This window comes from Stegostoma tigrinum, chromosome 17 (genome assembly GCF_030684315.1).
Source record: "Stegostoma tigrinum isolate sSteTig4 chromosome 17, sSteTig4.hap1, whole genome shotgun sequence".
NCBI lineage: Eukaryota > Metazoa > Chordata > Chondrichthyes > Orectolobiformes > Stegostomatidae > Stegostoma > Stegostoma tigrinum.
Window position 1 is genome coordinate 29,108,780 of NC_081370.1, and position 26,809 is coordinate 29,135,588.

Genomic DNA, 26,809 nt, shown 5'->3' on the forward strand with positions numbered 1-26,809 from the left:
GATCGGTGGGGAAGGAGTCGGTGGGGAAGGAGTCGGGGGGATCGGTGGGGAAGGAGTCGGGGGGATTGGTGGGGAAGGAGTCGGTGGGGAAGGAGTCAGGGGGATCGGTGGGGAAGGAGTCGGTGGGGAAGGAGTCGGTGGGGAAGGAGTCGGGGGGATCGGTGGGGAAGGAGTCGGGGGGATCGGTGGGGAAGGAGTCGGTGGGGAAGGAGTCGGGGGGATCGGTGGGGAAGGAGTCGGGGGGATCGGTGGGGAAGGAGTCGGTGGGGATGGAGTCGGGGGGATCGGTGGGGAAGGAGTCGGTGGGGAAGGAGTCGGGGGGATCGTTGTGGAAGGAGTCGGGGGGAGGGAGTCGGGGGGATCGGTGGGGAGGGAGTCGGGGGGATCGGTGGGGAAGGAGTCGGGGGGAAGGGGTTGGGGGGATCGGTGGGGAAGGAGTCGGGGGGATCGGTGGGGAAGGAGTCGGGGGGATCGGTGGGGAAGGAGTCGGTGGGGAAGTAGTCGGGGGGATCGGTGGGGAAGTAGTCGGGGGGATTGGTGGGGAAGGAGTCGGTGGGGAAGGAGTCGGGGGGATCGGTGGGGAAGTAGTCGGGGGGATCGTTGGGGAAGGAGTCGGAGGGATCGGTGGGGAAGGAGTCGGTGGGGAAGGAGTCGGGGGGATCGGTGGGGAAGTTGTCGGGGGTATCGGTGGGGAAGGAGTAGGGGGAAGGGAGTCGGGGGGATTGGTGGGGAAGGAGTCGGTGGGGAAGGAGTCGGTGGGGAAGGAGTCGGTGGGGAAGGAGTCGGGGGGAAAGTAGTCGGGGGGATCGGTGGGCAAGGAGTAGGGGGAAAGGGCTGGGGAAGGAGTCGGTGGGGAAGGAGTCGGGGGGATCGGTGGGGAAGGAGTCGGGGAGATCGGTGGGGAAGGAGTCGGTGGGGAAGGAGTCGGGAGGATCGGTTGGGAAGGAGTCGGGGGGGTCGGTGGGGAAGGAGTCTGGGGGATCGGTGGGGAAGGAGTCTGGGGGGATCGGTGGGGAAGGAGTTGGGGGGATCGGTGGGGAAGTAGTCGGGGGGATCGGTGGGGAAGGAGTCGGGGGGATCGGTGGGGAAGGTGTCGGGATCAGTGGGGAAGTAGTCGGGGGATCGGTGGGGAAGGAGTCGGTGGGGAAGGAGTCTGGGGGGTCGGTTGGGAAGGAGTCTGGGGGGTCGGTTGGGAAGGAGTCTGGGGGGTCGGTTGGGAAGGAGTCTGGGGGGTCGGTGGGGAAGGAGTCTGGGGGGTGGGTGGGGAAGGAGTCTTGGGGGTCGGTGGGGATGGAGTCTGGGGGGATCAGTTGGGACGGAGTCGGGGGGAAGGAGTTGGGGGGATCGTTGGGGAAGGAGTCGGGTGGGATCGTTGGGGAAGGAGTCGGGGGGGATCGTTGGGGAAGGAGTCGGGGGGATCGTTGGGGAAGGAGTCAGGGGGAAGGGGTCGGGGGATCGGTGGGGAAGGAGTCGGGGGGATCGGTGGGAAAGGAGTCGGGGGGATCGGTGGGGAAGGTGTTGGTGGGGAAGGAGTCGGGGGGATCGGTGGGGAAGGAGTCGGTGGGGAAGTAGTCGGGGGGATCGGTGGGGAAGTAGTCGGGGGGATCGGTTCGGACGGAGTCGGGGGGAAGGAGTCGCGGGGGATCGTTGGGGAAGGAGTCGGGTGGATCTGTGGGGAAGGCGTCGGGGGGAAGGCGTCGGGGGGGGGAAGGAGTTGGGGGGATCGGTTGGGAAGGAGTCGGGCGGAAGGAGTCTGGGAGATCCCTGGGGAAGGAGTCGGGGGTATCGGTCGGGAAGGCGTCGGGTGGAAGGAGTCGGCGCGATCCGTGGGGAAGGAGTCGGGCGGATGGGTGGGGAAGGAGTCGGGCGGATCGGTGGGGAAGGAGTCGGGGGAATCGGTGGGGAAGGAGTCGGGGGAATCGGTGGGGAAGGAGTCGGGGGGATCGGTGGGCAAGGAGTCGAGGGGAAGGGATCGGTGGGGAAGGAGTCAAGGGGAAAGTGTCGGTGGGGAAGGAGTCGGAGGCGTCAGTCGGGAAGGAGTCGGTGGGGAAGGAGTCGGAGGCGTCGGTGGGGAAGGAGTCGGAGGCGTCGGTGGGGAAGGAGTCGGAGGCGTCGGTGGGGAAGGAGTCGGTGGGGAAGGAGTCGGAGGCGTCGGTGGGGAAGGAGTCGGAGGCGTCGGTGGGGAAGGAGTCGGAGGCGTCGGTGGGGAAGGAGTCGGTGGGGAAGGAGTCGGAGGCGTCGGTGGGGAAGGAGTCGGTGGGGAAGGAGTCGGTGGCGTCGGTGGGGAAGGAGTCGGAGGCGTCGGTGGGGAAGGAGTCGGGGGGATCGGTGGGGAAGGAGTCGGTGGGGAAGGAGTCGGTGGGATCTGTGGGGAAGGAGTCGGTGGGGAACGTGTCGGGGGGATCGGTGGGGAAGGAGTCGGTGGGGAAGGAGTCGGCGGGATCGGTGGGGAAGGAGTCGGGAGGATCGGTGGGGAAGGAGTCGGGGGGGATCGGTGGGGAAGGAGTCGGGGGGATCGGTGGGGAAGGAGTCGGTGGGGAAGTAGGCGGGTGGATCGGTGGGGAAGGAGTCGGTGGGGAAGGAGGCGGGGGGATCGGTGGGGAAGGAGTCGGTGGGGAAGGAGTCGGAGGCGTCGGTGGGGAAGGAGTCGGAGGCGTCGGTGGGGAAGGAGTCGGTGGGGAAGGAGTCGGAGGCGTCGGTGGGGAAGGAGTCGGTGGGGAAGGAGTCGGTGGTGTCGGTGGGGAAGGAGTCGGAGGCGTCGGTGGGGAAGGAGTCGGGGGGATCGGTGGGGAAGGAGTCGGTTGGGAAGGAGTCGGCGGGATCTGTGGGGAAGGAGTCGGTGGGGAAGGTGTCGGGGGGATCGGTGGGGAAGGAGTCGGTGGGGAAGGAGTCGGCGGGATCGGTGGGGAAGGAGTCGGTGGGGAAGGAGTCGGCGGGATCGGTGGGGAAGGAGTCGGTGGGGAAGGAGTCGGGAGGATCGGTGGGGAAGGAGTCGGGGGGATCGGTGGGGAAGGAGTCGGGGGGATCGGTGGGGAAGGAGTCGGTGGGGAAGTAGGCGGGTGGATCGGTGGGGAAGGAGTCGGTGGGGAAGGAGGCGGGGGGATCGGTGGGGAAGGAGTCGGTGGGGAAGGAGTCGGGGGGATCGGTGGGGAAGGAGTCGGGGGGATTGGTGGGGAAGGAGTCGGTGGGGAAGGAGTCGGGGGGATCGGTGGGGAAGGAGTCGGTGGGGAAGGAGTCGGTGGGGAAGGAGTCGGGGGGATCGGTGGGGAAGGAGTCGGGGGGATCGGTGGGGAAGGAGTCGGTGGGGAAGGAGTCGGGGGGATCGGTGGGGAAGGAGTCGGGGGGATCGGTGGGGAAGGAGTCGGGGGGATCGGTGGGGAAGGAGTCGGGGGATCGGTGGGGAAGGAGTCGGTGGGGATGGAGTCGGGGGGATCGGTGGGGAAGGAGTCGGTGGGGAAGGAGTCGGGGGGATCGGTGGGGAAGGAGTCGGTGGGGAAGGAGTCGGGGGGATCGGTGGGGAAGGAGTCGGTGGGGAAGGAGTCGGGGGGATCGGTGGGGAAGGAGTCGGTGGGGAAGGAGTCGGGGGGATCGGTGGGGAAGGAGTCGGTGGGGAAGGAGTCGGGGGGATCGGTGGGGAAGGAGTCGGTGGGGAAGGAGTCGGGGGGATCGGTGGGGAAGGAGTCGGTGGGGAAGGAGTCGGGGGGATCGGTGGGGAAGGAGTCGGTGGGGAAGGAGTCGGGGGGATCGGTGGGGAAGGAGTCGGGGGGATCGGTGGGGAAGGAGTCGGTGGGGAAGGAGTCGGTGGGGAAGGAGTCGGGGGGAGTCGGTGGGGAAGGAGTCGGTGGGGAAGGAGTCGGGGGGAGTCGGTGGGGAAGGAGTCGGTGGGGAAGGAGTCGGGGGGATCGGTGGGGAAGGAGTCGGTGGGGAAGGAGTCGGGGGGATCGGTGGGGAAGGAGTCGGTGGGGAAGGAGTCGGGGGGATCGGTGGGGAAGGAGTCGGTGGGGAAGGAGTCGGGGGGATCGGTGGGGAAGGAGTCGGTGGGGAAGGAGTCGGGGGGATCGGTGGGGAAGGAGTCGGTGGGGAAGGAGTCGGGGGGATCGGTGGGGAAGGAGTCGGTGGGGAAGGAGTCGGGGGGATCGGTGGGGAAGGAGTCGGTGGGGAAGGAGTCGGCGGGATCGGTGGGGAAGGAGTCGGTGGGGAAGGAGTCGGGGGATCGGTGGGGAAGGAGTCGGGGGGATCGGTGGGGAAGGAGTCGGTGGGGAAGGAGTCGGGGGGATCGGTGGGGAAGGAGTCGGTGGGGAAGGAGTCGGGGGGATCGGTGGGGAAGGAGTCGGTGGGGAAGGAGTCGGGGGGATCGGTGGGGAAGGAGTCGGTGGGGAAGGAGTCGGGGGGATCGGTGGGGAAGGAGTCGGTGGGGAAGGAGTCGGGGGGATCGGTGGGGAAGGAGTCGGTGGGGAAGGAGTCGGGGGGATCGGTGGGGAAGGAGTCGGTGGGGAAGGAGTCGGGGGGATCGGTGGGGAAGGAGTCGGTGGGATCGGTGGGGAAGGAGTCGGGGGGATCGGTGGGGAAGGAGTCGGGGGGATCGGTGGGGAAGGAGTCGGGGGGATCGGTGGGGAAGGAGTCGGTGGGATCGGTGGGGAAGGAGTCGGGGGGATCGGTGGGGAAGGAGTCGGTGGGGAAGGAGTCGGGGGGATCGGTGGGGAAGGAGTCGGTGGGATCGGTGGGGAAGGAGTCGGGGGGATCGGTGGGGAAGGAGTCGGGGGGATCGGTGGGGAAGGAGTCGGTGGGGAAGGAGTCGGGGGGATCGGTGGGGAAGGAGTCGGTGGGATCGGTGGGGAAGGAGTCGGTGGGGAAGTAGTCGGGGGGATCGGTGGGGAAGGATGTCGGGATCAGTGGGGAAGTTGTCGGGGGGATCGGTGGGGAAGGAGTAGGGGGAAAGGAGTTGGGGGGATTGGTGGGGAAGGAGTCGGTGGGGAAGGAGTCGGTGGGGAAGGAGTCGGTGGGGAAGGAGTCGGGGGGATCGGTGGGGAAGTAGTCGGGGGGATCGGTGGGCAAGGAGTAGGGGGGAAGGAGTCGGGGGGATCGGTGGGGAAGGAGTCGGGGGGATCGGTGGGGAAGGAGTCGGTGGGGAAGGAGTCGGGGTGATCGGTGGGGAAGGAGTCGGGGTGATCGGTGGGGAAGGAGTCGGTGGGGAAGGAGTCGGGGGGATCGGTGGGGACGGAGCCGGTGGGGAAGAAGTCGGTGGTTCGGTGGGGAAGGAGTCGGGGGGATCGGTGGGGAAGGAGTCGGTGGGGAAGGAGTCGGGGTGATCGGTGGGGAAGGAGTCGGTGGGGAAGGAGTCGGGGGGATCGGTGGGGAAGGAGTCGGGGTGATCGGTGGGGAAGGAGTCGGTGGGGAAGGAGTCGGGGGGATCGGTGGGGAAGGAGTCGGGGGGATCGGTGGGGAAGGAGTCGGTGGGGAAGGAGTCGGGGGGATCGGTGGGGAAGGAGTCGGTGGGGAAGGAGTCGGGGGGATCGGTGGGGAAGGAGTCGGTGGGGAAGGAGTCGGGGGGGATCGGTGGGGAAGGAGTCGGTGGGGAAGGAGTCGGGGGGATCGGTGGGGAAGGAGTCGGTGGGGAAGGAGTCGGGGGGATCGGTGGGGAAGGAGTCGGGGGGATCGGTGGGGAAGGAGTCGGTGGGGAAGGAGTCGGGGGGATCGGTGGGGAAGGAGTCGGTGGGGAAGGAGTCGGGGGGATCGGTGGGGAAGGAGTCGGGGGGATCGGTGGGGAAGGAGTCGGGGGGATCGGTGGGGAAGGAGTCGGTGGGGAAGGAGTCGGGGGGATCGGTGGGGAAGGAGTCGGTGGGGAAGGAGTCGGGGGGATCGGTGGGGAAGGAGTCGGTGGGGAAGGAGTCGGGGGGATCGGTGGGGAAGGAGTCGGTGGGGAAGGAGTCGGGGGGATCGGTGGGGAAGGAGTCGGTGGGGAAGGAGTCGGGGGGATCGGTGGGGAAGGAGTCGGTGGGGAAGGAGTCGGAGGCGTCGGTGGGGAAGGAGTCGGTGGGGAAGGAGTCGGAGGCGTCGGTGGGGAAGGAGTCGGAGGCGTCGGTGGGGAAGGAGTCGGTGGGGAAGGAGTCGGAGGCGTCGGTGGGGAAGGAGTCGGTGGGGAAGGAGTCGGGGGGATCGGTGGGGAAGGAGTCGGGGGGATCGGTGGGGAAGGAGTCGGGGGGATCGGTGGGGAAGGAGTCGGTGGGGAAGGAGTCGGGGGGATCGGTGGGGAAGGAGTCGGTGGGGAAGGAGTCGGGGGGATCGGTGGGGAAGGAGTCGGTGGGGAAGGAGTCGGGGGGATCGGTGGGGAAGGAGTCGGTGGGGAAGGAGTCGGGGGGATCGGTGGGGAAGGAGTCGGTGGGGAAGGAGTCGGGGGGATCGGTGGGGAAGGAGTCGGTGGGGAAGGAGTCGGAGGCGTCGGTGGGGAAGGAGTCGGTGGGGAAGGAGTCGGAGGCGTCGGTGGGGAAGGAGTCGGAGGCGTCGGTGGGGAAGGAGTCGGTGGGGAAGGAGTCGGAGGCGTCGGTGGGGAAGGAGTCGGGGGGATCGGTGGGGAAGGAGTCGGTGGGGAAGGAGTCGGGGGCACCGGTGGCGAAGGAGTCGGGGGCACCGGTGGGGAAGGAGTCGGTGGGGAAGGAGTCGGTGGGATCTGTGGGGAAGGAGTCGGTGGGGAAGGTGTCGGGGGGATCGGTGGGGAAGGAGTCGGTGGGGAAGGAGTCGGCGGGATCGGTGGGGAAGGAGTCGGGTTCGGTGGGGAAGGAGTCGGTAGGGAAGGAGTCGGGTTCGGTGGGGAAGGAGTCGGTGGGGAAGGAGTCGGGGGGATCGGTGGGGAAGGAGTCGGTGGGGAAGGAGTCGGGGGGATCGGTGGGGAAGGAGTCGGTGGGGAAGGAGTCGGGGGGATCGGTGGGGAAGGAGTCGGTGGGGAAGGAGGCGGGGGGATCGGTGGGGAAGGAGTCGGTGGGGAAGGAGGCGGGGGGATCGGTGGGGAAGGAGTCGGGGGGATCGGTGGGGAAGGAGTCGGGGGGATCGGTGGGGAAGGAGTCGGGGGGATCGGTGGGGAAGGAGTCGGTGGGGAAGGAGTCGGGGGGGATCGGTGGGGAAGGAGTCGGTGGGGAAGGAGTCGGTGGGGAAGGAGTCGGGGGGATCGGTGGGGAAGGAGTCGGTGGGGAAGGAGTCGGGGGGCTCGTTGGGGAAGGAGTCGGTGGGGAAGGAGTCGGGGGGATCGGTGGGGAAGGAGTCGGTGGGGAAGGAGTCGGGGGGATCGGTGGGGAAGGAGTCGGGGGGATCGGTGGGGAAGGAGTCGGTGGGTAAGGAGTCGGGGGGATCGGTGGGGAAGGAGTCGGGGGGATCGGTGGGGAAGGAGTCGGTGGGGAAGGAGTCGGGGGGATCGGTGGGGAAGGAGTCGGTGGGGAAGGAGTCGGGGGGATCGGTGGGGAAGGAGTCGGGGGGATCGGTGGGGAAGGAGTCGGTGGGGAAGGAGTCGGGGGGATCGGTGGGGAAGGAGTCGGGGGGATCGGTGGGGAAGGAGTCGGTGGGGAAGGAGTCGCTGGGATCGGTGGGGAAGGAGTCGGGGGGATCGGTGGGGAAGGAGTCGGGGGGAAGGATTCGGGTGGATTTGGGGGGAAGGAGTCGGGGGGACCGGTGGGGAAGGAGTCGGGGGTGAAGGAGTCGGGGGGATCGGTGGTGAAGGAGTCGGGGGGATCGGTGGTGAAGGAGTCGGGGGGAGCGGTGGGGACGGAGTCGGGGGGAAGGAGTCGGGGGGATTGAGTCGGCGCGATCCCTGGGGAAGAAGTCGGGGGGATCGGTGGGGAAGGAGTTGTTGGGTAGGAGTCGGGGGGATCGGTGGGGAAGGAGTCGGGGGGATCGGTGGTGAAGGAGTCGGGGGGAAGGAGTCGGCGCGATCCGTGGGGAAGAAGTTGGGGGGCTCGGTGGGGAAGGTGTCGTTGGGAAGGAGTTGGGGGGATCGGTGGGGAAGGAGTTGGGGGGAAGGAGTCGGGCGGATCGGTGGGGAAGGAGTCGGGGCGATCGGTGGGGAAGGAGTTGGGGGGAAGGAGTCGGGCGGATCGGTGGGGAAGGAGTCGGGGGGGATCGGTGGGGAAGGAGTCGGGGGGATCGGTGGGGAAGGAGTCGGGGGGATCGGTGGGGAAGGAGTCGGGTGGATCGGTGTGGAAGGGGTCGGGGGGATCGGTGGGGAAGGAGTCGAGGGGAAGGAGTCGGGGGGATCAGTGTGGAAGGGGTCGTGGGGAAGGAGTCCGGGAGATCGGTGGGGAACGAGTCGGGGGGGATCGGCGGGGAAGGAGTCCGGGGGATGGAGGCGGGGGAGAAGGAGTTGGGGGGATTGGTGGTGAAGGAGTCCAGTGGGGGGGATCGGGGTGGAAGGACCCCTGAGGATCCGAGGCCAAGGAGTCGGGGGGGGACATCGGGGACGAAGGAGTCGGTGGGGATTGGGGGCGAAGGAGTCGGGGGGATCGGGCGCGAAGGAGTCGGGGGGGATCGGGGGCGAAGGATTCGGGGGGAATGAGTCGTGGAGATCGGGTGGGGAGTCGGCGGTGTAAGGAGTTGGGGGGATCGGGGGGAGGAGTTGGGTGAAAGGTGGGTGATCGGGTGGCGTCGGGGGAAATGGGGGAAGGAGTTGGGAAACTGGGGGGTGTTCGGGGGAGTTGGGGGGAAACGGGGGTGTGATCGGCGGGGAGTTGAGGGGGAACTTGAGGGAGTTGGGGGGAAACGGGGTGGATCGGGGAGAGAGGAGTTGGGGGTTAACGGGGGGTGATTGGGGGGGAATGGGGGGAGGAGTTGGGGGATCGGGGTGGAAGCGGGGAGGACTTGGGGGAAATGGCGGATTGGGGGGGAAACGGGGGAAGGAGTTGGGATCGGGAGGAAATGGGGGCAGGTGTTGGGGGAAAGTGGGGGATTGGGGTTGGGGGTTAATGGGGGGTGATTGGGGGGGAGTTGTGGGGAGGAGTTGAGGGAAACGGGAGATGAGTTGGGGGAGGAGTTGGGGGATACGGGGGAAGCATTTGGGTGGTGATTGGGGGGGTAGTTGGGGAAACCGGGGAGGGGTTGCGGGGAGCTGGGTGCTCTGGCTGGTTGGGAGGACGGGGGATGTTGGGGAAGGAGGAGGGCGGGGTGACGGGGATGTCAGGGAAGGGGGAGGGTGAGGTGAGGGGAATGTGGGGGAGGGGGTGTGTCGGTTGAGGGGGAAGGGGTGCTTGGAGGGTTGGAGTGGCTGGGAGAAATGGTATGGGTGCTTGGAGGAGGGGGAAGGGGGTACTCGGAATGGGAGGTGAGTGGCGGATGGGGTGCTCAGAGTGGTGAAGTGGATGAAGAATGTGTGCAGAGGGGTTGGCGTTGGTGTAGGTAGTGCGCAGAATGGAGTAAGATGGGGGAGGGGTGTGCAGGGGGGAGGTAAGACGGGGGATGGGTGTACAGGGTGTGGGGATGACGGGGGTTGCGCAGGGTTGTGGGGAGGACGTGGGGAGGGGTGCGCAGGACTGGGGGGAGGATGTGGGGAGGGGTGTGCAGGGTATTGGGGAGGACGGGGTAAGGGTGCGCAGGGTTGGGTGTGGGTTGATGGAAATGTTGCATGGCAAGTGGGTGGGAATGGGATGAATAGAGTGGCGGGGTGAATGTGGCAACGAAGGCGTGGGAATGGGATGTGTAGAGTGGCGGGGGAAATGAGGCAGCAAGGGGGTGCATGGAGTGTGTGGGGAACAAGGTGCCGGAGTGGGTGGGAAGGGGGTGTGCGCAGTCGGGGTGTAAAGTGGTTGTGCATTGTGTGGTGTAGAAGATGCATGGAGTGGGAAGGGAAAGGCGTTGCATGGAGTGGGAGGGAGAAGAGGGTGTGTGGAGTGGAAGGGGAACGGGGTCCACATGTTAACAGGATAATGGAGGAAGGGGATAAGGGGGTGTGTTGATTTATGGGTTAGTCGGGGGGAGGGTCTGCATGTTGTGGTGAGGGAAATGGGGGTCAATGTGGATGTGTTGAGTGGCGGGGAAGGGAGTTCTTGAGGTTGGGGAAAGCAGGTGTGTAGTGGGAAGGGGAAGGTGTTGCGTGGAGTGGGGCAAATGGGGTGCCTAGAGTGGGAGGGAGAAGGAGGTGAGTGAAGTGAGAGGGGAATGGGGTGCATGGAAGGTGGGGAGGTGTGCAGAGTGGGAGAGAGAATGTGGAGCAGATGGGCAGAGTGTTATTCCGGGGTTGGGGGTGGTAGAGTTGGGGTGTTTGGAGATGAGTGGAGTTGAAGGAGTTGGTGGGGGAAGGGATTGCATGGAGGGAGCTCGTGGAAGTATGAGGGGGTGCATAGAAGGGGCTTTGTGGTTGGGGGAAGGGGCGCATGGAAGAGGGAGGGAGTTGAGGGGACATGAAATGGGGAGGGGGTTGGTGAAGGGGGTGCATAGAAGTGGGAGGTGAAGGGGGTGCATGGAGTTGGAAGGTGGAGGAGGGAGAGGGCACATGGATTGGGGAGAATGTGCATGGAGAGAAGAGGCAGAGGGGGTGCATGGAGGGGAGATTGGGAGTGGGGAAGAGGGTAGAGGATTTGTGGAAGTGGAAAGTTGAGGGTGGAGAAGTGCCTGGGAGTGGAGGGCAGGAGGCAAAGGGTGGAGGGGCTGCCTGGGAGTGGTGAATGGAAGGCTCAGTGTGAGGAGAGAGGGGATGTGTGGAAGTTGGGGGAGGTGAGGGGGGAGGGTGTGCATGGAAGGTGGCGGGGGGGAGTATGACGGGGAGGGGCTGCAAGGAAGTTGGGAGGATGGGGGGTGGCGGTGCACGGAAAGGGGGAGGATGTGCATGGAAGGGAGAAGGGGGTCGATGAATAGAAGAGTGGGCACGGTGTATATGGACAAGGCGGCAGGGGAGGGACTAGGGTGTATCGGGGGGCTGGAGGGTAGGGGGTGTACAGAAGTGGGCACGGAATGTTTGGAGGTGGGAGGGGATGGATATGGGGGGAAGAGAGTTTATAGATGGGAAATGTGGTGGCATATGAGAGTGCGAAAGGGAAATATGGGGGCACACAGGGAAGGAGAGAAAGGGAAATGCTGGGTTGTGCACAGGGAGGGAGGGAGGGAAGGTGGACGAGGGCGCACGGGGGAGAGATGGAGAAATATGGGGTTATTTGGACGGCGTAAAGGGTAATGTAAGGGTATATGGAGCAGTTAAGGAGAAATATTGGAGTATATGGAGGTGGTAAAGAGAAATTGTGAGGCTGTATGCAATGGAGTAAGTGAGAATGTGGACACGAGTGCAGATTGGTTGGGGGAATGTGTGGGTCTTGGAAATGTGGGAAGGACAAAATGAAGGGAGTAGCATTAGATGAGGCGGAGTGACTGTGAGAAAGAGAAGGGAAGATCAAAGTTTTAAATCTTTTCCCCTCTCACTCTGGTTTTGGACTCCTCCACCCTAAGCAAAAGACTAGTCTATTCACCCTATCCGTTCCCCTCATGATTTTATGAATGTCTGTAAGGTCACCTCTCACCCTCTGTTGCTCCAGGGACAATAGCCCCAGGCTATTCAGCCTCTCCCTTTAGTTCAAACTCTTCAACCCTGGCAACATCCATCTTTTTGGAACCCTTTCAAGTTGCACAATATCCTCCCTATAGCAGGGAGACCAGAATTGCACGCAAGATTCGAAAAGTGGCCTAAATCAATGTCCTGTACAGTCAGAACATGATCTCCCAACTTCTGTACTTTTAACAATTAAAACAACATCATCATCAGCTTAAAACTAAATTAACAGGCTAATTGCTGTCAATTCTCAATTACAATTTGCACATTACACAACAGATATAACTGAGACAGATTTCAAATTAACTTTGTATTCTGCTTAGCATTTATATTAAAAATCATGTTCCCAAAGTCCTTCAAAAATGTCTTTCTCGTGAAAAATTCCAGCTTTTGCCAGGCATTGTCTAGTCCCCAGCTGACAGCTTTACATAAAACCTATGTGAGTTCCGTGGGTACTGTTCACCAAATGGCAAGTGTCTGCAGAACCTCTTTAACCCTGCTTGAAATGATTTTGATTATCCTGATCCACTAAAGTTATCTTCAAGCAACAGAAACTGCTGTATTCCCAGATTCTGAGTTCAGAAACTATCTTCAGACTGCTTATACTGAACGACTGCAATCATCACCTGAACTTGGCTGATCTTGTGTCCTTTTACCTAGTATTGACCAATTCCAGTTTCTCCAGAAGATTTAGTTTAGAATCTCAATGAGGGGGATGGGGGGAGGGAACTGGAATAAATAGGGAGAGAGGGGGAGGCGGACCGAAGATGGAGAGTTAAGAAGATAGGTGGAGAGAGTGTAGGTGGGGAGGTAGGGAGGGGATAGGTCAGTCCAGGGAAGACGGACAGGTCAAGGAGGTGGGATGAGGTTAGTAGGTAGCTGGGGGTGCGGCTTGGGGTGGGAGGAAGAGATGGGTGAGAGGAAGAACCGGTTAGGGAGGCGGAGACAGGTTGGACTGGTTTGGGGATGCAGTGGGTGGAGGGGAAGAGCTGGGCTGGTTGTGTGGTGCAGTGGGGGGAGGGGACGAACTGGGCTGGTTTAGGGATGTGGTGGGGGAAGGGGAGATTTTGAAACTGGTGAAGTCCACATTGATACCATTAGGCTGCAGGGTTCCCAGGCGGAATATGAGTTGCTGTTCCTTCAACCTTCGGGTGGCATCATTGTGGCACTACAGGAGGCCCATGATGGACATGTCATCTAAAGAATGGGAGAGGGAGTGGAAATGGTTTGCGACTGGGAGGTGCAGTTGTTTGTTGCGAACCGAGCAGAGGTGTTCTGCAAAGCGGTCCCCAAGCCTCCGCTTGGTTTCCCCAATGTAGAGGAAGCCACACTGGGTACAGTGGATTGCAATACCACATTGGCAGATGTGCAGGTGAACCTCTGCTTAATGTGGAATGTCATCTTGGGGCCTGGGATAGGAGTGAGGGAGGAGGTGTGGGGGCAAGTGTAGCATTTCCTGCGGTTGTAGGGGAAGGTGCCGGGTGTGGTGGGGTTGGAGGGCAGTGTGGAGCGAACAAGGGAGTCACGGAGAGAGTGGTCTCTCCGGAAAGCAGACAGGGGAGGGGATGGAAAAATGTCTTGGGTGGTGGGGTCGGATTATAGATGGCGGAAGTGTCAGAGGATGATGCGTTGTATCCGGAGGTTGGTGGGGTGGTGTGTGAGAACGAGGGGGATCCTCTTGGGGCGGTTGTGGCGGGGGCGGGGTGTGAGGGATGTGTTGCGGGAGATGCTGTCAAGGGCGTTCTCGATCACTGTGGGGGGAAAGTTGCGGTCCTTGAAGAACTTGGACATCTGGGATGTGCGGGAGTAGAATGTCTTATCGTGGGATCAGATGCGGCGGAGGCGGAGGAATTGGGAATAGGGGATGGAATTTTTGCAGGAGGGTGGGTGGGAGGAGGTGTATTCTAGGTAGCTGTGGGAGTCGCTGGCCTTGAAAAGGACATCAGTTACAAGCTGGTTGCCTGAAATGGAGACTGAGAGATCCAGGAAGGTGAGGGATGTGCTGGAGATGGCCCAGGTGAACTGAAGATTGGGGTGGAAGGTGTTGGTGAAGTGGATGAACTGTTCGAGCTCCTCTGGGGAGCAAGAGGCAGCGCCGATACAGTCATCAATGTAACGGAGGAAGAGGTGGGGTTTGGGGCCTGTGTAGGTGCGGAAGAGGGACTGTTCCACGTAACCTACAAAGAGGCAGGCATAGCTGGGGCCCATGCGGGTGCCCATGGCCACCCCCTTAGTCTGTAGGAAGTGGGAGGAGTCGAAAGAAAAGTTGTTGAGGGTGAGGACGAGTTCGGCTAGGCAGATGAGGGTGTCGGTGGAGGGGGACTGGTCGAGCCTGCGGGACAGGAAGAAGCGGAGGGCCTTGAGGCCATCTGCATGCGGAATGCAGGTGTATAGGTGTAGATCACAGTTGGCAAGTACAGTGGAGACATGGAAACAGAATTCAGGAATCTTGGAGGCACTCTGCAACTAGGCTAAAAAGTTCTAAAATTTATAGAACTGTTTCAGTAGCTTGGAAATGGTCAAGAGCTGACAGTTTCACCAGAAGTGGTCAAACTGAAACAAGTATGTTTTGGCTGGGTAGTTCATTGTAAAGAAACTCTGGAAAGCAATGCCAACAGAGCTAATGTTCACTCTAGTTTTTCTTCCTACTGCATGAACCACCAATGTCACAAGGCTTGGAGAAAATGTTGAATGGAACTGTTGCGACCTGAGGGAGAGTGGGTAACTTGCCGATGATAATCGTACCTTTGAAACTCAAGAGTGAAAACTGTTCTTGATTAGGTCTCCTGATGTACCTTGTATGAATAAAGAACAGAATGATGTGGAACTGCCTGTGTGACACCATACCTGCGAGGGGAAATGCTTGTGATCGTGCTTGAAGTGTATTTGTTGGGTTGACTATTTGAACTGTAATTCACTTTCCTATTTGGAGTATAATTTAATCCACGTTAATGTTCTGAGTACTATTAAAGTAAAAGTTATAAAAAGTGAAATCTCATTCCTAATGTCTTCGGTTAGGATCTTTTGGCAATTACTATTTTGATTTAGTCCCTCTGTGGGATTTGTTTCCCTTTTTCAATTTCCACTTTCAGTTTACATGCTTTGAAACCACAGATTCCATCACGCTGTGTCTGCCTCAGTTCACCTTCTGCTAAACTCCTCACCTGCACCTTTCATTAACCCTTGGTCGACTACACTAATACCCTCCTGGCTAGTATCCCATGTTTTGCCTTCTGCAAACCTGAGACACTTGAAAACCCAGGAGCCAATTTCCTTAAACCAAACCAAGCCCTGTGCATGCTAGCTGTATTGGTTTCTGATTAAGCAGTACCTCAGTTTTAAAATTCTCACCTCTATTTTTGAACTCCATTGTCTTGTTCCCTTGATATATCTGCTACTGCCTCCTATCATAGACCCCCAAGATATATGTGCTTATTTTGATTATTTCTGATCTTCATTGCTACCTTACTGGTGGTTATGATTTCAGCTGCATAACTGCTAAACTTAGGAATTTGGTTCCTAAACCCATCTATTTGCTAACTCTTCTTTTTCAGTTAAGACTGTTATGACTTATGGGGGTAGAGCACCGTAAATTGTGCCCTGCTGTTCCTAAAGCTGTATCCACCCTCTCTCCTCCAAATTTTTTCCCCCTCCTCCTTCCCCATCTCCTCTTCCTCCTTCTTCCCCCTGTCTCCGCCTCCTTCCCCCACCACCACCACCTTCTCCTTAACCCCTCTCTCCTCCTCCTTCCCCCTAGCTCTCCTCCTCTCCCACTTCCTTGCCCCCTCCTCCTTCCCCTTTCCTCGTCCTTACCCCTCTTCTTTGTTCTTGCCCCGTCTCTCTCCTCTGTGCTCTCCCCCTTCCCCCACCCCTCTTTCCACCACCACCCCCCCACAGTCCATTCTGATATGAAAGGCAGGCTTTTGATTGAAGTTCCAGTATTTTATCTTGACAGAGAGAATTAGTTATGACCTCAACTGTTCTCAAGATTAACCTGCCCTGAGCAATTAGTTACTTGGTGATGATGGACCTTGCATTAGACATATTACCATAACTGGATGGAGGAGATAAGGTGCTCTGGTTGAACAAATGTGTCTCCTGCATCCAGTTAAGGATGTTTGGCTGGGAGATGCTGAATCTTCAGAAAGGGCTTTAGTGCTGGTGGTGAATTCAAGAAACTCTGGAAACTGAGGAGAATGGCTGGAGATGGTCACTCAGAAACTACTTTAAAAAGGATCTGGAAACCCATTGTAAACAGGGTTGGGGGGGGGTGGAATGCCGAGTGACTGTAATCTGTTAGCTCAACAGACTGTGATTCTGCAGAGAGTAAAACGAGTGACAAATATACATGTGGAATTTCATTTTCTGCAGCTAAAAGTTTATTTAATTTTTTAGTAGGTTGTGACAGTAAAGGTTTTAAAATGTGAAATCTTGTTGAAACATTCTTCAGCTAAAGATTGGATATTTTATTTTTTCAATGATTGATCTCCACAGAGATTGTAGCAAAATCTATTGCAGATGTCAGGCTGCCTTTTTTTGGTCAAATTTGGCACATCAATCATGTCAGTGATGGAGCTGTTCGTTTGAATTAAAATTACTCAACTAAAAAATTGTTTTGCCCAGATACTTTCTCAGTTTGGTGGCCAGGACAGTGTAGTGTTGTTGTGGTGTTCAGTTTGGGGGAGATGCCTTCTGCATCTGTTGTAGTGGTAGTGTTACTGGACTAATGATCCAGAGGCCCAGGCTAATGCTTAGGGAACATAGTTTCAAAGATAAAATTTGAATTCAGTCAAAAATATTGTAATTAAAAAGCTATTTTAACAGCAGAGGTAGTAGGAACTGCTAATGCTGGAGAATCTGAAGAAGGGTCCAGACCCAAAACGTCAGCTTTCCTGCTCCTCTGATGCTGCTTGGCCTGCTGTGCTCATCCGGCTCTACACCTTGTTATCTAGTTTAATGGCAACCGTGTAGCTATTATGAATTGATGTAACTATCCATCTGGTTCACGAATGTTCTTGAGGAAACAAAATCTGTTGTCCTTCCATGGCCTACCTGTGACTCCAGACCCATAGGAATGTGATTGACTGCTAACTGGCCCCTCTGAAATGGGCCTAGCAAGTCACTCTGGCAATTAGGGACAGGCAATAGTCTTTGTCTAGCCAGTAATGTACAAATCTTGAGTGAATAAAAAAATCTCCTCAGGTAATAAAGGCACTGAGTTCTTCAAACATTTTGGAACAAAGTTACTGAATTTCAAAATAAATAATATTTATAGTAAAGTTATAGCCCACAATGCAATGAAAGATAACTGCTGCAGCTGTATTCTTATCATTGCTCTTTTATGTTCATCACATCAAACAGTACCAATTAAATCCCTCCAGCATTCTCCAATAATGTTCCAATCTCTGTATTTGCTGTGAGGCTTCAGGTAAAACTCTAATTACACATATTCACGTTTGGAGGCTCGATACTGGCGTCTGCAAACATTAAGCAGCCAGGAACAAAGTGGTGGGGTAATGTTTCCACCATTTTAACATTTTGCTGAATTCTGGATTGAATTAAGTGTGTTTAATTGGGCTGCACCTTAGAGCTGTAAATCAATTAATAATTGAAGTTGATACCTGAACAATCAATTCCAAAAATCCGAAGTAAAATCAATGTAACTACCTGAACTTCAACGGTAGATCATTGTAAGAACTCTGCAGTGAATTCTTCAGCTTTTTTTTTTACTTCACATCTTCTAGTATTTACGATTGTAACTCTAGATTTAATGCCATTCCTGTTTAATTGTTAATCATTTTGGCGGAACAGAATTGAAGGGCTGTATGATATACTCCTATTCTTATGTTTCTGTGTTGTATTCCCATGTTTGCAGAAGTGAGCTGGGAAAAGTTCAGATCTGTTATAAAACCTTGTTGAGGTACCAGGCTGTTTTTTTTGGTACCCATAGCTGTTTTAGTTAAACTTTAGCATTGTGATTAAATTACTTTCCTTTAAAGTTGTCATATGTTTTAGAGTATCGAATATCTCTCCAAATTCCAGGTAATGTGTGAATAAACTAAATCATTTAACTGAAGGAGAGGCTGGTTTACTATACCATCTATCATGTTATGGTGTCTGAATATGATTTATGGCTAATCTATTTCAGCTTTTATTGGTAGAGATAATAGTATGGCAACATTTGAAGGCATGACAGGATGTGGTTGCAGTTAATGATACATTACAGTCAAAGCTGCAGGAGGGTAATACTACCTGGAATAGGTGACTAGAAGTGAATTACTAAGCTGTAATTTAATTGAGCAATTCAATGACGTCCTTGAATTGTTAATAATTTGTTGCCCCCACGATGATAGCATTACTGTCCTGAACAAGTGAGTAGACTATGCTAGTTTACGTACAAATGAATTCTATTCCATTATGATTCATATGTTATGGGAGTTGGCTGAAAATTAGAAGTATTTGGTATGTGCTGAAATTACAAAATTTTGCTTAGAAGTGCCTCCCAGGGATCCCTATTGAGGCTAAAACTTAAGTGAGCAAAACTGCACCAGATGACATTTGACATGCAGGAATATGAAGTTATTCACATGGGCCCCAGGTGGATCAGTGCATTTTCTAACTAGGAATCTGAAAATTGCGAAGAACAGAAATTTAGAGGATCTAGAACAGAAATATCAAAAGATACTGCTGGGTACAAAAATTAATTCTTTATTCTAAAGTAGTCCCTTGGCATTAATGATAACTTGGTTCTGTAATGGCGAAGGTGTCAATGTGCAATTTCCAGATTCGCATGATGGCAGGTGGTGTTTGGAGGGTTGGGTAGATTTTTTTTTCCTTATGCATTCTGTCTTCGAAGTTTCTCAATGTATTCAGTACCTTCCCAAATGAACCTTCTCCATTTTGGTCAGTCACACAGATGGGTCTCCTATTCGTCAGTGGGGATATTTTCTCTCTGAGGACACCCTTAAAGCATTTATGCTATCCTCCTGAGAGTGACCATTTTGAGCAAAGCAGTTGTTTGGGACTTCACTGTCAAGCATGTGAACATATGTCACTGCAGACCTGATTTTGAGTGATTAGTGTCTTGATGGTGGGCAACTTGGCTTGAGACAGGACACTGCTGTTAGGCCACCTTTGTTGCCATTAGTTTTGGAAGATTTTGTGAAAACACTCCTAGCAATTTCTCCTTGATGCTTTGTAGAGACTATTGTAAGGTCATCCAAGCCTCCAAAGCATTTGAGTATGAGAATCATGGTAAAACATGACGTTTTAGTCCTCTGTTCAGATCTTTGACCTCAAGTACCCATTCTCTTTGACAGTCAGTGGAATGTTGAATTGGCACACTGGAAATTATGGCCAATTTTGTTGTCTGTCTGCTTTCATTGGTAGGAGGTTTCCAAGGTATGGTGTACGCTTGAAATTTTTCACGATCTCGCAGTTAACCTTAATTGACAGGGGTCAGTTGTTTTGCTGAAGAAGCTGGTTGGAAAAGAACTTTAGTTTTCTGGCTGTTTCACAAAAGGCTCATTTTCTCATATGACTCGATAAAAATATCGACAGTGGCTCAGAGTTACATTTCTGAGGGAATGTACACATAACATTAAGTGCCTATTGAAGCTTTATCCCTGAAGTTGGAGTTGTTTTGCGTCTGATCGAAAGCTGTGTAGACCTTCACGAAATTGCTTGACATTGATATCAAATGCTTCTGGAGTGCTCTGCTCCAATTTAGCTGCCTTCAGAAAATTGTTACCATCCTCTGCCTAGGCCTATCATGTTTGTATCAGCTCCTGAAAAAGCTCCCCATCTAGTCCCATTCTCCAGCTATCTCCATATCCCTCTAACTTCATTTTCAAATATTTATCCAGTACTCTTTGAACCTAAGATGGAATCCACCTCCATCACAATCTCAGACAGTGTATCCCATATTATATCAGCAAGGCCATCTATGTGTGAGAATGCAGGAGGTGAATGAGATACTAAACAAATATTTTACATCAGCATTTACTGTGAATAAGGATATGGAAGCTAGAGAACTTGGAGAAGTAAATAGTGATATCTTGAAAAGAGTCCATATTACAGAGGATGAGGTGCTACATGAAGTAGGGACCTGATCAGGTATCTCCTAGAACTTTGTTGAAAGCTAGGGAAGTGATTGCTAGGCCCCTTGCTGAGATGTTTGTATCATTGATAGCCATGGGTGAGTTGCCGGAAGACTGGAGAATGGTTAATGTGGTGCCATTATTTAAGAAAGGTGGTAAGGAAAAGCTCGGGAACTATAGCCTGGTGAACCTGACATCAGTGGTGGGTAAGTTGTTGGAGAGGATTCTGAGGGGCAGGATTTAAATGCATTTGGAAAGGCAAGGACTGATTAGGTACAGTCAACATGGCTTTGTACGTGGGAAATCATGTCTCACTAATTTGATCACTTTTTATTGAACAAGTGTTGAAGAAGATTGATGAAGGCAGGGTAGTGGATGTTGTCTGTGTAGACTTGAGCAAGGTATTTGACAAGTTTCCACATGGTAGGCTGGTTACTAAGTTTAGATAACATTCAGTCCAGGGAGAACTAACCATTTGGAATCAAATTTAACTTGAAGGTAAAAGACAGACAGTGGTGGTGGACGAGAGTCCTCTGACCAGTGCTGTGCCACAAGGATCAATGCTGAGCCCTCTGCTTTTTGTCTTTTATATAAATGGTTTAGATGTGAGCATAGGAGGTATGGTTAGTAAGTTTGGTAACACCAAAATTGCTGGTTTAGTAGACAGTGAAGAAGGATATCCCAATCATCTTGATCAAATGGGCTAAGGAGTGGCAGGTGGAGTTTAATATAGGTAAATGTGAGGTGTTGCATTTTGGTAATGCAAATCAGAGCAGGACTTATCCACTTAATGGAGTGTTGCCAAACAAAGAAACCTTGGAGTGCAGATTCTTAGTTCCATGAAGGTGGAGTCACAGGTAGACAGGGTAGTGAAGAAGGCATTTGGTATACGTGCCTTTGTTGGTCAGTGCATTGAGTATAGGAGTTGGGAGGTCATGCTGCGGCTGTACAGGATACTGGTTACGCCACTTTTGGAACATTGCATTCAACTCCGGTCTCACTGCCATAGGAAGGATGTTGTGAAACTTTAAAGGGTTCAGAAAATATTTACAAGGATGTTTCTGTGTTTGGATGGTTTGAGCTATAAGGTGAGGCTGAATAGGCTGGGGATATTTTCCCTGGAGCATTGGAGGCTGAGGTTGCAGAGATTTATAAAATCATGAGGGGCATGGCTAGAGTGAATAGCCAAGGTCTTTTCTCAGGACATGGGTTTAAGGTGAGAGGGCAATGATATAAAAGGGACCTAACGGGGCAATGTTGTCATGCAGAGGGTGGTGCGTGTATGGTACAAGCTTCCAAAGGAAGTGGAGTAGGTTGATACAGTATATAAGCATCCGGATGGATATATGAATAGGAAGGGTTTGGAGGGACATGGGCCAAATGCTGGCAAGTGGGACTAGATTAATTTAGAATGTTTGGTTGGCATGGACTTGTTGGACCAAAGAGTCTGTTTCTGTGCTCTACAAATCTATGACTCTATGCGATGAAGACCTGCAGGGCAAAATCTTTACCAGCAGAACTGCCACAGGCTCTCTTGGTGACAGTGAGGCCAACAAGTTGTACTATTACACCAGCTGTTCAGTTTTCTTATAGCGATACTTGTATGGAGCTATTTTACAGAACAGGGGAAACTGCTCAAAAAATTAAGACTTCTTGAATGTAGGCCTTTTTCTTTATGGATTGGAATGCAAAGTGGTGGAGGCTATGCTACAGTTAAATAACATTCTGCTGAGACCCTATTTAGAGCATTGTGTTCAGTTTTGGGCAGTGAATGTCAGGAAGGATATGGAAGAAAGGTTTTGGGAAGGTTATAGCATAAATTCATTCCATATGATACCATGATTTAAAGAGTTTACTTGTGAGGACAGATTGCAAGTATCAGACTGCTGTTCTCTTTTATTATACGATACTAAGAGGTGGAGGCAGTAGGGTAGTATTAATATTACTAGACCAGTAATCCAGAGCCCTGGGCTAATGTTTAAGGGGATTCTTTTATTGCTGTGGTAATGCCTCTACTTCTGAGCTGGAAGGTATGGGTTCAAGTCTCACTTGCTGTAGGGGACTGTGTGGTAACATTTTCAGAACAGGGTAGTTAGAAAATCCAGAAGATTAATGGCTGATATGAATGAGGTATGTAAGTTAATCAAAGATTCTGGTTGCAGATTTTCATTTACCCCTTTGGTACAGTGCTGAATAAGGATCCTAGCTGAAAATTAGAGTTAGGAAGCTTTTTTTTTCCACAAAGGGCTGTAAGAAATCTGGAACTCTACCAAAGCAATTGAGGATTGACCAGTTAAAAAAGGAAAGTTTTCATTGGGCAAAAGGTTACAAAACCAGGGCAAATAGAGTTTAGATATAAATCTGCCATGGTGAAATTAATTTGGGGAATTGGGCCATGGAGCTTGGGTCCAAAATTCAGAACACTGTGTGGTTGATATTTGTTTCGTAAGTGAAACTAACATGTTACAACTTTAAGGGCTATTTTACAAAGTGTTATGATTCTTATTGCAGGTGCAGTTTAAAATTTTCATCTATTAACTGATAAATTGCAGAGATATATTATACATGATCTAATTTCAAAATTTACGGAATGTTGGTCACTATAAGGAACAGTTCTTATTATCTCTGACTCCAGTATCGGCAGTTCTTACTATCTCTGAAGGAACAAGCAACCTTGTTTTAGGTGTAGATGTTCATTATGCTCTGTTCTAACAACTTGAATTAACAACCTCAGAATATGCTCCATCTCACTGCAGTCAGTGCAGCGTTTCCATTCAAGAACTTGTGTCCTTTCTCAGCTGCATTTCAGCTGTTTGACAGAAGATCATCGACCTGAATTAACTTGATTTCCATCTGCACAGATACTGCCTGACCTGCTGAATGCATGCTGCACTTTGTTTCTATTTTGATTTTCAGCGTTTGTAATATTTTGCTTTGCTGTTAGTACCCAGTTTTGCGCTGTTCACCTACTGGTTAATTTATTTCTGATGGAAATCTTTCCTATTCAAGCTACATTGATGAATTTAGTCCCACAATGTGTCCACAAGTGATTCAATGTAAATTGATTTTGAACTTTTTTTTAATACTACGGTCTTTACTTGACGTTACCATTCTAAATTACTGTAGAAATAATAGGTTTCAGGCTGTCTGAAATAAATCAAGGATAAGCGATTAAGTAATGCTACTGCCTAATTTAACCATATGAGATGATTTAAAGCATTGGTTGTTGATTAAAGGTTTAGGTTGTTCATCTTTCAGGCTTTTTGTTTTATCCCACTCCATTTGTTTAAAAAAATGTATAGTCAGAACTTCTCTTCAGGAGTAGAATAGGAAAGATGGATGTGAAAGAGAACTCAGATTTAACAAGAATCTTCAGGTCAGAAGACTTTTCTGAGTTGACTTGAGTTGTCTTGAGCTTCATATCACTGTTTTAGCCTTTTTAGGACTCAAAGCTACATGGAAAAGCATTGTCATAGTTATGATTTGAATTCACAAATTTTGTAAGACTCGTGATTTAGTCACTGATGAAATATTTTGAACACTTGGGGGTTTTGTAACATGGTAAAACTTGTTATAAAACTGCACTTTGGGTTTAGCTTTATTTTTCTGCCAATTAATTGTTGTCATTGAACTACAGAAGTTTAAATTTGAAGTGATAAATCGACTACTGTAATAAAACATTTTGCTTGAGAGTTCTGGAATGTCATTGAATTGACATATGGTTTTAATTGACACAGATAAAATAGGCAAAATGAGTGTATAGCATAGTATATGAGAATACCGCTCAGTATCTGTGGAAGATCCAAGGACGAAAATACACAATATATATATGAATGAATCGATGTATGTATGAATATACAAATTAGGAACAGTAATAAGGAATCAGCCCCTTAAGTCAATAAATGTGGAGCTGGAAAAGCACAGCAGGTCAGACAGCAAGCGAACAGCAGGGAAGTCAACATTTTGGCCCAAAACATTGACTTCCCTACTCATTGGATGCTGTCTGACCTGCTGTGCTTTTGCAGCTCCACACTTATTGACTCTAGCTTACAACATCTGCAATCCTTACTGTCTCTAATCAGCCCCTTGAGCTTGTTCCTTCCCTTAGAAGGTCATGGCTGATCTGGTTATTCAACATTTCATGATGACTTTCGTCACCTTCCTTTTTAAGACTTTATACTGTTGCTTTAATAAGATTCAATGACTGTGCTTCCCTGCCTTTTCAAGAAGAGTATTTCAAAAATTAATGAGCTCGGTCTCAATTTTCTCAATTTTTACTTATGTATAACCTGTCAGTTTATAGGCTAGTTTATTGACACCTTCAGTAGTGGTTGAGATGAACCACCACGAACAACGACTTGCAGTTACTTTGCAAGTGACAACTTTATATTAAACTCACATGCTGTATGTCTTGTGCTAGTGATGGCGACCTCACATGACTAGAATGACAAAGACAGTCTTTATGATGCAAGCACTGACATTGAGACTCTATCATTTGACAGGAAGGGAGGTGAGGCAAATATTGTTTCTGTTTATAGAATAAAGAGGCAATCTGAGTGTTCAAATTCTGAAATATGTGATTGAAGCTTTAGCACTATATATCTGCATATGTTTTTATTTGAAGTGCAGTTTTAAGCTCACGAGTGTTTCTTGTTTTTAATTATATCTTTATGTATTATTTATTATATTTTAAAGAATCAGACAGCCAGATGAACAACATTTAAACCACTGCCCCTCTGCTGATGTTAGCTCTTTGAGAGAGCTATTCAGACAATCTCACTCTTGCACTTTCTGCACAGACCTGAAAATAAATAACCAGTTTCCCCTCCTCCGTAACCCATAGTTTTTGAAAAATTACATTTAAATCTACTACTAAAACTTTTTTTAAAGTAAGTTTCAGGTCATAACAATATACTAGTTTGGAATTTTAAAATGTCTGCTCATTTAAATGCAGCGATTCTTTTTATCGTTTATCTTAACTGTGTTATCCTTCTAGCAGTGGAAATATTTCTCCTAATTCCCTTCAGCAAAACCCTTCTAAATTTTAAATAGTCTTAAGTCTCCCCTTAAACTTCTATGATCTGAGGAGAGCCATCCCAGCCTCTGTCTTCAACCTAACTGAAATTCTACATGTCTTGTAAATTTCAGTAATTCTACTCTGCTTCCTCTTCATGAAATTGACATTCTCCTAAAGTGTCATCTTTAAAATTGGCCATGATATTTCAGTTGAAATCTTTATAGTGTGCCAGCATAACATTTTTGTTTTTATGCACCACTTGGAAATCCCCCCATCTTGCATACTTTTTAATCGCTTTACCAACTTACACAGGGTTTATTAATACTCAAAGAATTGTATATGTAAATCTTGAGTTTTCACTGATCCTGCATACTGTTTAAAATTGTGCTGTTTGAGTTATACTGCTTCTCTACATTCTTCCTACATTCTATAATGTGTAGAGTATATACTATAATACAATGATGTAGCATCCCTGTCATGTTAACTGGTTATCACTGGGAAGAAGTTGGCTGTTGTAAACTATGAAGAATATATGTTGCTGCGTTATGAACCTGTTTAATTATGTAAATCTAAAGTTATGACATACTGCAAACTCTGTCACATTGTCTTAATGTGTGATTGACTTCTGTCCACCTTTTGAATTTAATGATTTAAATATCAAATATAAACTAATTACATATTTCCTATATCTTTTGAACCTAATTTTTAGGTGTTGTTATTATGATTACTCACTGTCTTTGCCTTTGCATCACCAATTAATCTAGTAATACATTCTATGAACAATGTGCAGTCGCTAAGTTGTTCCTAGATCCAATGCAAGGTAACTAAACTTTCTTCTTCTTTTTCAAAAAAGTACTGGCAGGTATCTACATATCAGCCAACACCACCTGAGTCATCCCAGATGAGGCGCTGAATCACCTTAAAAGACACACTCGCCTCAGTGGCAAATCTTTAATCTGAAGCACAATCTCCACTGTTCGATTTGACGCACAGCCTAAACTGATAGCTCAGTCTACTACTAAGGAACTGCTTCATTGAAAGAGGTATGGTCATACTGATGAGATGTTAAACTAATGTTCTTTCAGCTTGTTCAGTTGCATGTAAAAAACATCCATTATTTGAAAAAGTCAAGCAACACTTATCTTTCAACCTTCATCATGGAAAATTAGACTTTCAGATTGTTGTTTCTTTCAAATCAAGCTCTTCTATGACTGCATAATGCATTAGTTCACTAACATTTATGCCATCGTGAGCATTTGATGAAAGATGTATACTTGATGTTCTTTACCTATTTAATGTAAATACATTGAAAGAATTACTGTGTACCTTAACTGAATACTTTATCAGATCATCAAATAGATTTGATTAGCTTCTTGATTGTTATTGAAAATAAACATGAATATCAAACCTACCACTAAATAATTTACTTGATTATTGTGGACCTCATGGAATATTGATATCACAGAATGGTTATTGTGTAGAAGGAGGCCATTTGGCCTGCCTAGCCTACACTGGTTCTGTTACGAAGCACCAATCTCCTGCCTTTCCCTATATCATTTTTATCCAAATGATCATCCGATGTCCTGTTGAAAGCCTCAATTGAACCTGCTTCCATCATATTTCCAAGCAATGCATTCCATGTCCTAACTACTCGCTGTGTGAAAAAGTATTTTGCACATCATCCTTGCTTTGTTTGTACATCACTTTAAATCTATGCCCTCCTGTTCTTCTACCTTTTATAAGCAGGAACAGCATCTCCCTATCTACTCTGCTCAACTCACTGATGATTTTGAAAACCTCTATGCAATCTTATCTCAGCCTTCTTCTCTCCAAGACAGGCAGTCTAACTTCTTCAATCTGTCCTCATTACTGAAGATTCTCAACCCTCGAACCATTCCTGTAAATCACATCTGGTGTCTCATCTTTCCTGCAATGTGGCACCCATGACAGTATGCGGTATTCGTGCTGGAATCTAACAAGTGTCTTGCACCAGTTTAAGATCAACTCCTTGCTCTTTAACTCAATATCCTTAATAATAAATCTGGGAATACTGCTTGCTTTATTGATTGCTGTCTCCACCTGTCCTGCCACCTTCAATGATATGTGCACATATGTATCCATGTCTTTCTGCCCCTTCACACATTTTAGAATTGTACCCCCATTTTATATTTTCTTCCA

At 51.5% G+C, this 26,809-nt stretch overlaps 1 protein-coding gene across 4 annotated transcripts in view; it reads left to right on the forward strand.

Moving 5' to 3' along the window:
• Positions 1-26,809, forward strand: part of stk33 (serine/threonine kinase 33) — a 261,638-nt gene that overhangs the window by 67,634 nt on the left and 167,195 nt on the right. For 3 of the 4 annotated variants that reach the window (XM_048545736.2, XM_048545733.2, XM_048545732.2), the window contains exon 2: positions 25,485-25,674. The gene's annotated coding sequence lies outside the window, so the exon portion shown is untranslated. Of the gene's footprint in view, positions 1-24,034; positions 24,125-25,484; positions 25,675-26,809 lie in introns of all 4 variants that reach the window. The other variant, XM_048545735.2, reaches the window with a different exon arrangement.